Genomic DNA, 12,527 nt, shown 5'->3' with positions numbered 1-12,527 from the left:
TCTATGTGTGCATGCATACATGTACCTGTGCATGCATGGAGACTAGACGAAGACATCAGTGTTCCCCCCTATCACTCTTCACTCCTTCCTTTGAGGTGGGATCTCTGCTTGAACTTGAGGCTGTTCATCTCATCTGAAGCCAGCAAGCTTCAGGGATCCCCCTATGTCCACCTCCCTTGGAGCTGAAATTACAGGTGTGCGGCAGGATGCCTGGTTTGTTCAGTGGATGCTGGGATCTAACCCTGGTCCTCGTGATTGCCCAGCAAGTCCTCATTCTTAATGTTAGCTGCCTTAGTCACTGCCCTAATGCTGTGAACAGGCATCATGACCAAGGCAACTATCATAGGTGAGAGCACTTATTCGGAGCTTGTTTACAGTTTTAGGGGTTTAGCCCACCATCACTGTGCAGGCCAGCGCTGGAACAGTAGCTGAGAACTACAACCTGATCTGTTGTAGGGAGGGAGAGAGAGGGGAGAGGAGAGAGAGAAAGAGGACTTGCCATGGGCTTTTAAAACCTCAAAGCCTACTCCAGGGACATCTTCATGTGATGGCACAAAGTTCTACTTTATGTTCTGTTCATGCATCAACATTGTTTAGTTAGCTAGTTATTTAGTTAGTTATACTCAACATTTGGAGATGTAAGTCTCCTGATTACTTATCTGTATTGAGACTATTGTCACTGTGAGAATCCTTTCCATTTTGGTATAAACTTTGAACTCACTTTGTTAAGTTTTAGTTTGTCAATGGCCTGTACACATTTTTACAGGATTTATCAAAGTGTTGGTTGATTTGAGTAGAATTATCCTTGAATTGCTGAATCTGGGGTTGGGGAGCTGGCTCAGTGGGTAGAGCTTGGCAGGAAAGTGTAAGGACTGGAGTTTCAGTTCTCAGAGCCCACACAAATGCTGAGTGGGTGTTATGGTCCACTTGTAACCCCAGCACTTGGAAGGTAGAGACGGGGAATGCTGGATCAAGCTGGTTAGCCAGGCAAGCCAGACTGGTGAACTCTAGTTCCAACCGGAAGACTGCATCAATGAGTAACATGGAGCGATACTGTGGAAGATAACTGTTGTTAACCACACATGCACGCATGCACGCATGCACTCATGTATGAACACAAGCACATGTGCGGCATGCATCAACACATCCATGCACACACACACACATAGTAGTAGCAACAAAGATACTGTGTAACAAGCAAGATGGATGGTAAGGATTGAAACCGGAGTTTGTCTTTAGCACCCCCATAGGTGTGCTGTGGCATGTTTTCTTATCCATGAACATGTACATACATCATACATACACACACATACACAAAACAAAAAAGTGGAGAGTAGCTGAAGAAGCTATCTGATGCCAACCTCTGCACTCCACATGCCTGTGGCTCCCACACCCCCAACACACACACACACACACACACACACACACACACTCTCTCTCTCTCTCTCTCTCTCTCTCAGGGCGTTTCATTGTGTCTAATGTAGAGACATAGTCTATGAAACTTACTGCTATCAGTTTGATGGTTCTGTCTTTTATTAAACATGATGCTGTATTCAAAGTTCATTTTCCAATTGTTTTTTTTTTCCCTGACATATAAAACCATGATATATCAGAGTTGGTTTTCTGCTGCCCTTTGAAGGTGTTGTTTTTTTTTTCCCTATCTGCTGTGGCTTTTCACCTACTTTCATCTGGCCTTCGCAGCCTTTCAAAGGTACGCCAACCCGTGGTTAGGTTTGTATTTGTATGCTGAGAAAAATCAAGCTCTTTGAATCTAGTTTGGTGTCATTGGTTCATTTTGGGAAACAGTTTCTAGCAATTCTCTGCCCTCTCATAGAATTTAAACTGCAGATACGTTGGAACTTTATAGAATGTCTTATATCTCTCTGCAGCTCTTTAATTTTTATGACTTTTTTTCTCTTCATGTTTCAACTTGGATTTAAATTTTGTGTTTATTTATTTTACGTATATGGGTGCTTTTTCTATATATATGGCTGCACACCATGTGTGTGTTAGATGCCCGCAGAGGCTAGAAGAGGGCATTGGATTCCCCAGGACTGGAGTACAAATTATTGTGAGCCACCACGTGGGTTTTGGGAATTGAACCTGGGTCTTCTGGAGGAGCAGACAGGGCTCTTAACCACTGAGCCATCTCTGTAGCCCTCAACTGGAATTTTTAAACTTACTTATTTTCTAACTAATTATCTCTTATTTAAATTACTGCTAACCCTAGTTTTGAATTCTCAATTTGGTTATAAAAATTGTCACTTATGTATTTTTTAAATAGGTTCCCGCTCTTGATGAAAACCTCTATAGTTTCATGACTATGTCAATCATATTTTAATCTAAAATTCCAAACCACATAAACTTAATGTCTGGATCAATTGTATTCTCTTCCATCTGTCTTGCCTTTTTCGTTACTCTTACTTTTGGTCACTGGTTTTATATATATATATATAAATATATATATATAGATAGATATATCCTTGGTAATATTTTGATTAAAAGTTAGATATTTATATAAAAGTTATACAGACCGTAGATTATACGTATATGGTTATTGTGTAATTCAAATGCTGATTTCTGCACACACCACCTATATCTGGTTGCAATCCTTGTTCTGAGTCTCAGTGTTGTGTAAACATTGCTCCCCAGTTGTCTCCTGTTATGCCAATAAAGTAGCTTACAGACAGTTGCTGAGCAGGGGCGAGAATAGGGCTGAACTTCCTGCTAGCAGGGGAGGAGGAGTGAGAATAGGAAGTAGGGGATTCAGCCACTGGCAGAGGTCCAGGAGACATGAGGAGAGAGGAGCTGGAGGAGAGGATGCCATAAAGTGCAAGTATCTTGGGGTTCTATACTGGGAGGAAACCAGATTAGCCTAGAGGGTTAAGAATAGATTAAAACTGCTCAGGATTGTGCTGTAAAGCTTGATAAACAAATAATACAATAGAATCTCAAATGCTTGGGTGATAAGAGAGAAACTGAGAAAAACACAACTATAAAACTATAAAAAATAACTATAACAGTAGAGCCTCCTTTTCTAGTTTGGAACTGAACTGATTGGATTTCAGCTTCAGCATTTGGTTTGGTTTTAAGAGCTTGCTATGATCATTCTGTCTCTGCTTTGTGAATGCTGAGGCATGTCACTGAGGAGTGACACAGGAATGTGCCACTAACCTTGCTAAGGGCTTCAGGTTAAGCAAGGGCTTCTTACCTCTTATATACCATCATCCCAGACACTAACCATCTGCTAACAAGTTGATGGTTGTTGATGGATGTTCTTGCCTTGTGGAACATAGGCAAGAACATTGCTTAATTTAGGACGAGGGATGGCTTGGAGGGAAATTACCCAGCGAATGTGGTGCACACTTTTCTAGCATGCTGATTTCTCCAATCTTTTCCATCATTTCCAACTTTGTGGTTCACCTACCCCACCTAGTGAGAATCTTGCATGCTATACCATTTTATTATTCACTTGGCTTCTAAGCTCAAGAATACCCCCTGAAGGAAATTGCAATGGTAGCTCTCTGGTTCATCTCAGTGTACTTTTCTTTTTCTCCAGGATGTTGGCCCATTGTCGGCTGCTTCATTACTCTCTTTATTGCTTTACTTAGTGTGTTTGTGTATGAGTGTGCGTGTGTGCATGAGTGTGTCATACCAGAAGACAAGCTCCTAAGCATGCCTGTGAGGGATTACCTAGATTATATTAACTGGGGTGGGAAGACCCACTCTCCGTGGGACGGGGTCATGGACTGAATAATGAGGACAAAGTGAGCCGAGCAACAGCTTTCATCCCTCTCTGCTTCCTCACTGTGGATGCACGTTAGCAGCTGCCTCAGGCTCCAGCTGCTGTGGCTTTCCTACCTTGATGGACTGTGATTCAAAATAACCCTGACTTTCCTTACATTGCTTTTCTCAGGGGTTTTGTCACTAATAGGAGGAAAGTAACTAACAGAGTGTGATACCAGTTCCTCCTGCACGGGTGGAGTCAGGAGTGCCCCCTTTTGTCACCTCGAAGAAACCTGCACCATGGGAAGGGGACATTCTCCGTCTCCCGTGTAAATAAGGGCTGCTTTCTGCAATGCTTCTGACTCTCCTCAGCTCCAATGCTCTGTTTGACACGGGAACTTCTGACAATTTGGTCACACATTCTGTAACTTTCCACCAGTCTCTGAAGACCTTGCATTCCTAGGACTGGTCTCTAGGGGGACCAGAATGGTTGTTCTTGGCTGCTGAGCAGCTGGGAGCCTGGCTGTGGCAGCAATGGAGGGTTTTGTAGAGTGGTCAGGGGTTAGCTTTGGCAAACCCACTGGGATAAACTATAGATTCATGTTACTGAAAGTCCAGTGAGAGAAAGAACTCACATAAATAAGGCCCTTTTGAGATCTGGCTGTTGCTATGTCTAAGGAAATGGTTTCCACAGGAAACAATAATAAAAATAGTGTTGTTGTTGTTTTTAAGCTAAATGGAATGACACTTTGGTGTCCTCCAGATTTTAAAATAATTTAAAATAGCAGAGGAAATGCTTGGATATTAGCTATTTTCAGCATCCTTTGCAGTGTTGCTCCTCTTGTGACCAAATGGAGAAGAGATGGCCCCCTTGCCGTGTGCTTGAAAGATGCAGAGACACCGCCAGCCTCTCCAGGCCAGCGCTTGGCAATCAGATGTCTCCATACCTTCTCTGTTGAGCATTTTCCATGTTTCTTTTAGCAGATTGCACTAACAAACTAACACTTGGGTTTTTATATTCATATGAAATGATTTGCCTTTAATAAGAACAATTTTCTATTTGTGGTACATTTTACATCTCTATGTATGAATATATATATATGTATTATATATACATACCCACATCTATCTATCTATCTATCTATCTATCTATCTATCTATCTATCTATCTATCTACCTACCTCCCTACCTCCCTACACACACAAACAGAGAGGAGGGAGTTGGATAGGCAGAATCTTACAGTGTAGCCCAGACTAGCTTGAAACATAATACACACACACATGAAAAACTACCTCCCCTTAGCAATTGCTTTTTGTTTCAGGTAGAGCTACAAATCCCACAAGAGAGACACCAGGAGGAAGTGGGTCATCTTGAGGTACCAGACAGTAAGAAAATGTCTAGACAAACGGGCTTGCCCATCAGTGTTCAGGGAAGGTGGGAGGCTGAGCCATTAGTCCCCCTATTGTTCTCCTTCAGGGGGAGGTTCCAATGAGCTTTCTGTGGCTATGCTAACACACTCTGACCAAAAGCAACCTGGGAAGGAAAGAGTTTATTTGGCAGTCTTTTACAGACATGAGCACAGGTCAGTCTCATCTGAGAAATCCCTCAGTCGAGGTGTCTCTTCCTGGGTGATGTTAGGTTATGTCAAAAATGACACTAAAAGCTAATCGGGACAAGAGACAAGGAATTTTCAAGCTTGACATAGTTGACAGCATGTGGAGGTGAATTCTAGGAATATCTGCAGCATTTGTCAAGGCTGTGCTCAGAAGTGTCTCTAGGGTGAATTCTGCTGGCCTAAAACATTATCTCTCTTAGCCCCCAGTCCACGTCTGGTACAAAAATATATGTTTACGGGAGAGTGATTGCGACAGCCAGACCATCCTCCCCCGAGCTGTGAGCACTCAGTGCAGCTTCATCGTCTGAGGATATCTCAGGGCTGGCTATTGCTAAGGAATTTCAGTGTCCCAGAGGAAAGAAAATTGAAGATGATGGGAATAAAAGGACGGGGTATGGCTGATGCTTTGCTCTTAAGGGAAAGTTTGAAAACATCTGAGGAGGAGTAACAAAGATTGGGTGAAACGTACAAATGTTTTGGTCTTATGGTAAAAGGCACCCTCCTATTCTTTAACATGGAATTTTGAATCTACCTCCTGTGAACACTGGCCCGGCCTCCTCAGCACCCCGATATTGCTCTTAGGTACTGTGTGTGGTCTCAGGTGAATAACAAGACTTCCTGAGCCTCAGGTTCCATATCCATGACAAGATTCTGACTCTTACTATCTGACAAGAATCAAGAGTAAAAAGAAAGGCTGAAGAGATGGCTCAGCAGTTAAAAGCATACAATTCTCTTGCAAAGACCCAAGTTTTGTTTCCAGAACCCATGTCAGGCAGCTTACAACCACCTGTAAGGGATCTGATGCCTCTGGCATTCTCAGTCACTGTATTCATTAACACACAAACACACACTCTCTCTTGCTCTCTTATAAAAAGAACATTTAAAAAAAAGAGTGAAAAAGAGAGTGATAATGTCTACTTTAAATTATGTAAAGATTTAATGAGACAAGTCAGGTAAATGTGGGTATATGTGGAAAAAGTATGACTTTTCAGAACTACCCAGTTAAAGGAAAGGAGAAGAAGCTGGGTCTGTATGCTTTCCAAGCCACCCCCCCCCCCCCCAAACTGTCTGCTTGCTTTTTATCAGTCCTTATTCTATGGTTGCCTGGCTAGAGGCTAGAGAACCAGACAAAAAAGCAAGTTCTGCACTGGTCAAATGAGTTTCTTTCTTGTCACATTAGAGGAGCTTCCCAACAGAAATTTTATACCAGCAGCTGCCATCACCTTTGGCATTACGAAGGAGCCTTTCAGGGATTTCACGCCAAGGCCAGGGCATAGAGAAACAACTTTCCCATTAAGCAGAGACTCCAGGCTAATTGACAGATAAAACTAGGATGGGGCCAAGAACATCTTCAGCACAGTGCAGCCCATGTTGCTAAGGCTCTCCTCCCAGGGTTTCTAGGGTAACCGTCATCTCTACATCCTATAAGGCTATTCCTAGCCCGATGATGACAATCTGCTTCTGTACCCGAAGGTCTCTAATTCCGTTCACTATTTGTGGCTTTCCAGCCTGCCTTCCTCGATGCATTTATCTTCCTAAATCCCAACTGCCCGCCCACCCATCGCCCACCACTTGCCCTTCCGATGCCATGTGCAACACTCTCCTGCCACCTTCCACAGGGCCCCTCTCTGCAGTGCTGAGCAGGGCTTAGCAACCTCTTCCCTTTAAAGCTTTTCCTGCTTCTTTGGAACTGTGCTCTGGCTTTTCCTTTCTCTGAGTAATCTGTTGTTGTTGGGTTTGCTGCCTTCTGTCCCTTAAATGCCAGCATTCCCGAGGTTCTGCCCTGAGCTCATTCCTCCATTGCTCTATATATTTATTCCTACTGAGTCTTTTCATTTGCATGTGTGTTAAAGTAATAGGCCAGCCTGAGCTGGGTTGTGAGACCCTATCTTAAAAATGAGACTCATATAATGAATGGTAATAAAAAAAGAAAAAAATGAGACTCATAGCCAAACTTTGGGCAGAGTGCAGGGCATCTTATGAAAGAAGGGGGAGATTGAAAGACCTACAGGGGACAGGAGCTCCAAAAGGAGAGCAACAGAACCAGAAAGTCTGGGCCCAGGTGTCTTTTCTGAGACTGATACTCCAACCAAGGACCATGCATAGAGATAACCTAGAACTCCTGCACAGATGTAGCCCATGGCAGCTCAGTCTCTGGAACAGGGACTGTCTCTGACATGAACTCAGTGGCTGGCTCTTTGATCACCTCCCCCTGAGCGGGGGCAGCCTTACCAGGCCACAGAGGAAGACAATGCAGCCAGTCCTGATGAGACCTGATAGGCTAGGATCAGATGGAAGGGGAGGAGGACCTTCCTTATCTGTGGACTGGGAGAGGGCCATGGGAGGAGAAGAGGGAGGGAGAGGGCGATTGGGAGGGGACAAGGGAAGGGACTATAACTGTGATACAAAGTGAATAAATTGTAATAAATAAAAAACTTTAAAAGGGAAAAAAGAAACAAACAACCGCAAAAATAATTGGCTAATCACAGCAAAGCTACATTTTTAAAGGCTAAAACATGCAGACACATAATTCTGGACCTAAATACCAGTCACCTACCTATATAGGTACAATTGTGCAATTTTATAACGATTATATCATTCTGCACATATGTAGCAGCTTGATTTTTATTTTTAAGTAATTTTTTTTGAGACAGGGTCTCATTATATAGGGGTAGTGCTCCCTAGGTAACCAGGTTGGCCTCAAGCTCACAAATATCAGCTCCCTTCTGCCTCACCAGTGCTGGGATTAAAGGTGGGAGCCACCACACCTGGCTGCAGCCTGCTTTTTAAAAGTCCAGTAGGGTAGTTTGGATGTTGCTTAAATTGTCCTTTCAATGCTGTGACAAAACTCCTGACATAAGTAGCTCAGCCAAGGGAGAGGTTCATTTGGGTCCATGTTTTCAATCTATGCCAGGCTAGCCCATTGCTGTGGCCTGAAAGAGGCTGAAGCATCATTGTGGGAGCCTGTAGGTTGAGCAGAGCTGCCCATCTCATGAGAATGGAGAAGCAGCGACACGCTTGGAACAGGGACAAGGACATGGCCTCAGCGATTACTTCTGAACATTTCCATCACTTCTCAATCCATGGAGTCACAATTCTGGAAACTAGTCTATTGGTTAGCCCATTGATCCTGAGGGGATCCTCATGATCCAATCAGGTCTCAATGGCAGCATCCACTGGCTGGGGACCACGCTTTCAGCACTCCGACTTTTTGAGGGACATTTCATAGTCAAATCATAATATATACACTTAGAGGCCAATGCGTCATTTTTGCTATCACTTAGAACTGTGGTTCTCAACCTTCCTAATGCTGCAACCTTTAGTGCAGTTACTCATGTTGTGGTGACCCCAATCATAAAATTGTTTTTGTGGCTGCTTCATAACTGAAAGTGTGCTACTCTGCATAACTGAAAGTGTGCTCATCTAAAGACCTACGTTTTCTGATGGTTATTAGGTGACCCCTTTAAAGGGTTGTTAGACACTTCCCCCCCCCAAAAAAAAAGGGTTGTGACCCACAGGTTGATAACGGCTGACTTAGAGATACTGAACTGTATTTATTTACTGGAGCTACCATAGCAGAACCAAGTTTCCGTGACTGGGTAATTTAAATAAGTATCTGTTTGATCACAAGTCTAGATGCTAGGCATCTGAGATCAAAGTGTCAAAAGGGTTAATTTTTCAAAGACCTCTCTTTGTTTTTGGATGGCTATCTTATTCCATATATGGGCTTCTCCCTGTGTGTGTCTGAGATGATAAATTAGGGCCCACTAACTTTAAATGCCTTATATCCAAATAGAGTCACATTCTGAGGTCCTGAGGGCAGCATTCCAATACATGAATTTAGTGGTGTTGAGCCAAAATCCATCCCGTAAACACATACCTTTGTTTAAAGTGAATCTTCATTTATGGTCATTTAAGCCATTTCCCCCCAAATGTTTAAACAGTATTTTGGCAGGTGCCTATCATCCTCAGGGGTAGAATTTTCTTGAATGATTAATAGAGGTTCAGTAAATGTCTGGGCCAAATGCCAGCTTCCTTTGGGAAACTACTAACTAGTGGTCATTCTTTTACCTGTGACTTTCTGCCCTCCTGTGGGCACATCACTGTGCCCGTTAGTGTCCTCCGCCTGTGCAAGACCCCTGAGGTGCGCTTTGGTCACTCTACAATGTCAGAGGCTGGGTCTCAGCCATTTGTACTCCCACAGTCCACAACATATCCTCAGACTCTACGGAGATGGGCGGACCAGCCTGCTGTCCCGTGGTACTCAGCGCTTAGAAGGTTCAAACTCGTTCTTGTTTGTTGTGGCACTCGGGCTTCCTTGATTCTTTTACTTCAGGCCCTCCTCTTCCATACTCTTCAATTTAAGCCTAAAGAGACTTAAAAAACAAAAATAAAAACAAACAAACAAAACACTTTGCCTTAAACTTTCTGAAAGTCTGTGTTGATCTAGATAGTTGGATCTATGTCACTCTTAAGACACAAAAACTAAAAAGTGGAATTCCATCACCCACTTTTCCCTTTGCCAGGAGGATCATAGCTGATTTGGATGGAGGACCATCCCGAAGACTAACAGTGTTCATGAATAGCTTACTTCTTTGCTTTATTTAGTCCTTCCCCATGAGTCAGGCGTGTGCCTCTTCCTTCCTGGTATTCTTTTAAAATGATGCTCAGCCGCTCCGTGTTTTCCCAGATCTTACGGTCCACTCTGTTCTGTGTTTTCATATGAGTGTGGGCCTCCTTTAGTCACACAAAACAAGACCAGAAAGGACTTCATTAATTTCAAGATAGGAAGTGTCAAAAGGGAATTTCCCTTATATTTGGTACTTTTTCGGGGGGTGGATTTTGTCCGAGATAACTTATTGTTTGAGAATACTTTTACTCATTTCATAACAAATTGAGCTATGAAAGTAAAAGTGTAATCTTTTTTTAAATTAAGAAATATTGCTGGGATTTTAAAACCTTAGATAATAATACAATAAAAGTATAATGATCTCCCCTATCCCTACTAGGCATATTGAAAGATAAAACATTATATTAAATTTAAATCTCTAATCCTTGTTTTCATCTTCTTCCCCCCAAAATAGCAAATGTCTGGAGTTTTGTGTTTAGCAGCCCTTGATTTTTTTTCAAATTTCAGCATGTGTATGTTTAACCATAAGCAATAGGTCATACAATGATTAATATGAAGGCATCATAACACATAACCTCCAGAGAAAATCCCTCATTTCATTGAATGTTATTAAAAGTTCTTACATCAAAAATTATTTTGTTTCACTCATACACTGTTCTACCATGTAAACAAGCTTCCATTTTTCTTAATATAGTCTCCTACTAATGGACATGCTGACTGTTTCCAGAGTTACTTACTTTTTAACTATTGGAAACGATGGTCCAGGCAGCCTTGGGCATGTCTTCCTACACGTAGTATTCTAGAAGAAGCAATGTATGAGTGAGCCACTGCTTCGTGTCCTTGCCAGCCTGTGGCATTGCTTAGCAGTGGTTTTTCCTTCTCACCAAATGTTCTGCTAGGCAGCAGGGAGGAGGTTTGAGGACATCATTCTCTTAGTCAATCCAAGCTGCTGTCATGAAATACCAGAAACAAAATGGCTTAAGGAACATTTATTTCTCGCAGTTCTGGAACGTAGATGCCCAAGACCGAGGTGCCAACCTGTTTAGTTCCTGGCAAGGGCCCTCTTCCTGGTATTCATCACAGTCATTCTCATGACTACTCAAGTAGTCATCTTTTTATTGCCTCTCACATGGATGGGAACTTATAGATATTGTTATAGATCAACTTCACTTCCTTATTATATCTCTTATTATAAGGTGCTAATCCCATTCAAGAGGCTGTACTTTATAACCTGCTCCCCAAAGGTTCCATTACTAAAACACTGTTATATTAGGATGAGACCTTCAACATATGTGTTTGGGAAGGTGAGACAGAAACATTCAATTTACTGCACTTATCCAAAGCCTAAGCTGTGCAGATACCACCCTGAAACATTGAAACAGTCAAGTATTTAAGTGTAAGTTCACATTCAAAATGCCCCCTAGAGTGACACTCTAGGACCAAATTTCTCTAGCCTCAGAGTGAAGCACACCTTGACATGCTCATTGTACCAGAGGGAAAGAAACCAAACAACAGCTGAGATGAGACAATCGCGTTAGCAGCTCTTACATGACAGCCAAGACAATCAGCATAAGAGGAAAGGCTGATCTTGACACAGACCAGGGCTGGCCTGTGGTGGGCAGCCTATCAGGTGTGGAGTGTCTGGGAGAGGACGCTGCCCACCTCCTGGCAGCCTGGGAGCAAAGGGAAAGGAGGGGCTGCAAATTCCCAGGAGTTCCCATAATCCTTTCAAGGGTGCACCCACCTCTGTATGCTCCATGTCTTAAGATTCTTAACCCTTCCCTCAATACTACTGCTAGCTAGTGACCAGGTCCTCACTATTTGGATCTTTGGGGAATACTCATCAGAAGATCTTGAATAGTAACAAAATCTTGACTCTCAAGAACTATGGCATCTACAGTTAAAAAAAATTACTAGACATGTAAAGAAGCAAGAAAATGTAATCCCACGAACCAGAAAAATTCCAAGGACTAGGAACCAGCTGCAACATGACTCAGATGCTGGAATTTGCAGACAAGAACCACTGAAATGTGCCTCTAAGCCAGGCAGGGTGGCACTTGCCTGCAATCCTAGCACTTGGGAGGTGGATCAAGGGGGATCAGGAACTCTAGCCCAGCTTCACAGTGTGTTTAAGGCTGCCGTGAACCGCAGTAGACCCCAGCTCCAATTAAAAAAAAAGAAAAAAAAAAAAAAACAACAACAAAAAGGAAGTACATATAAAGTTTGAGGACTTACAGAAACAGCGATAATAAAATAATGGGTGGACAGAGCTCAGCAAGAAAACCCTAGAGAAAAACAAAAGGAAACTTTAAGAAGTGAACTCTCGTCCAGGCGTAATGGTAGACACCAATAACCATTGCACTGGGAAGCAGGGGGTCATTACAATTTCCAGGTCAGGCTGTTCTGCATATTGAGTTCTAGCCAACCAGTGTAACCTTGCCACAAGAGAAAATCGCTGAAATATCTGAAGTAGAAAATGCATTAGATGATGATGATGACGATTTCATGTATGTGTGTATGCACATGTATCTGCCATGTGTGCATGTGGAAGGCACA

General features: G+C 42.7%; 1 long non-coding RNA gene across 1 annotated transcript; it reads right to left on the bottom strand.

Moving 5' to 3' along the window:
• Nucleotides 1-4,806: 4,806 nt before the first annotated feature.
• LOC132649499 (uncharacterized) lies at nucleotides 4,807-12,258 on the bottom strand. Its single transcript, XR_009587952.1, has 4 exons — nucleotides 12,207-12,258; nucleotides 10,709-10,920; nucleotides 9,933-10,078; nucleotides 4,807-9,717 (listed from the first exon to the last, which is right to left on the bottom strand). It is a non-coding gene; the product is annotated as an uncharacterized LOC132649499 (long non-coding RNA).
• Between the last annotated feature and the right edge of the window lie 269 nt (nucleotides 12,259-12,527).

Source organism: Meriones unguiculatus, chromosome 20 (assembly GCF_030254825.1).
Source record: "Meriones unguiculatus strain TT.TT164.6M chromosome 20, Bangor_MerUng_6.1, whole genome shotgun sequence".
NCBI classification, from domain to species: domain Eukaryota; kingdom Metazoa; phylum Chordata; class Mammalia; order Rodentia; family Muridae; genus Meriones; species Meriones unguiculatus.
This window is presented reverse-complemented; position numbering and strand designations above follow the sequence as displayed.